Source organism: Triticum dicoccoides, chromosome 4A, assembly GCF_002162155.2.
Source record: "Triticum dicoccoides isolate Atlit2015 ecotype Zavitan chromosome 4A, WEW_v2.0, whole genome shotgun sequence".
NCBI classification, from domain to species: Eukaryota; Viridiplantae; Streptophyta; class Magnoliopsida; order Poales; family Poaceae; genus Triticum; species Triticum dicoccoides.
In genome coordinates, this window is record NC_041386.1 from 380,187,818 (window position 1) to 380,189,051 (window position 1,234).

General features: G+C 46.6%; 1 long non-coding RNA gene across 1 annotated transcript; it reads right to left on the reverse strand.

Moving 5' to 3' along the window:
• Positions 1-243: 243 nt before the first annotated feature.
• On the reverse strand, positions 244-943 carry LOC119288920. Its single transcript, XR_005141351.1, has 3 exons — positions 805-943; positions 445-646; positions 244-359 (listed from the first exon to the last, which is right to left on the reverse strand). It is a non-coding gene; the product is annotated as an uncharacterized LOC119288920 (long non-coding RNA).
• Positions 944-1,234: the final 291 nt, after the last annotated feature.

Genomic DNA, 1,234 nt, shown 5'->3' on the forward strand with positions numbered 1-1,234 from the left:
TCCCATTGAAAGAAATTTATGATAGTAAATATGACAAAGCAAGTATGTCAACCATGCTTAGAGGATTACATCATACTATTTGGACTCATAATGAGCGAGCATGACATTGGAGTCGAAACTCTGACCGAGATCACCTAAACACAATAGTAAAATTCTCAATAATATCACTCATAAACTACAATAGTAAAATTATGTTGGAATTCAGACATGACCATGCAAGTTATATCCTAAGCAAATTTGACAATACCTATCAGACCAAATGTATATGGAACATCTGGGCCACTTTTCGGAGGGGTCCTAAACCAAATCTTTTTCAGCGTCTCTTCAGTTCCAATGGCTTAGTAATACTTTGTGTCAAACTACAAGAAAAGTCATAATTAAGCCTTGGATCAAGATTCCAGCCTTCATAAAACATAAGCATCAAATGTTTGACGTGCCGGTAACCTTCAGGTTCTTGATTGTACAATGATGAATGTATCCCGAGGTATATTTGTAGAACGTATACCGCGAATGCTTTCCCTTTGCAGAACAATTGAGATTATCTTCTGAAGTCCCGTAAAACACAGTGCTCGATCCAGGTTCTGACTGTTGTCACCCATGAGATTATCATGGTTGTACTGTTGTGGTTGCCTTGTCTGATATGAACCTGTTAGAGCACCTAATCAATTAGTATGAGAGTGGAAGCCACAAACAACACCATGATTGAGCTGCAGAAAAGGGTAGACACTGATCCTATAGCTCCCTCTATGCTGATTGCTGATTTATGATTGTATTAGAAGATGAAGAAAAGCAACATGGTCAGACCTTTAGATCGTATGGCATGCGCCGAGGAGGCCAGCCATCCTTCTTCCACCGTTCTTCTTCTCCCTGAATCGCCGTTCTTCTTTTCCCTGAATCCTCTTTTGTTTCTCTTTTCTATACCAGGGAAAACCGAATCCCCGCCATGGCCTTGGAGCCCCCTCTGCCAGCCATGGAGGTCCGCATTTGCCTGCAAGGACTTCGAACCACCGCATCGGATCCCTCTGCCACGCGCGCCCGTCCGCCATTGCCCGGCTCCGGCGAGCTCCTGCCTAGGTCACCGGATCCCTCGCTCCTGCCTTCCTCACCATTCCCCTGCCTCGCCGCCCGCCTTCGAATCAGCCTCCCCAGCGCCTGCAAGCTCCGGCCACCACCGCTGCCGTTCCGCATCGTGCTGCACCCAACCGCTCGGGGCGTCGCGTTGCCTTGATCAAGA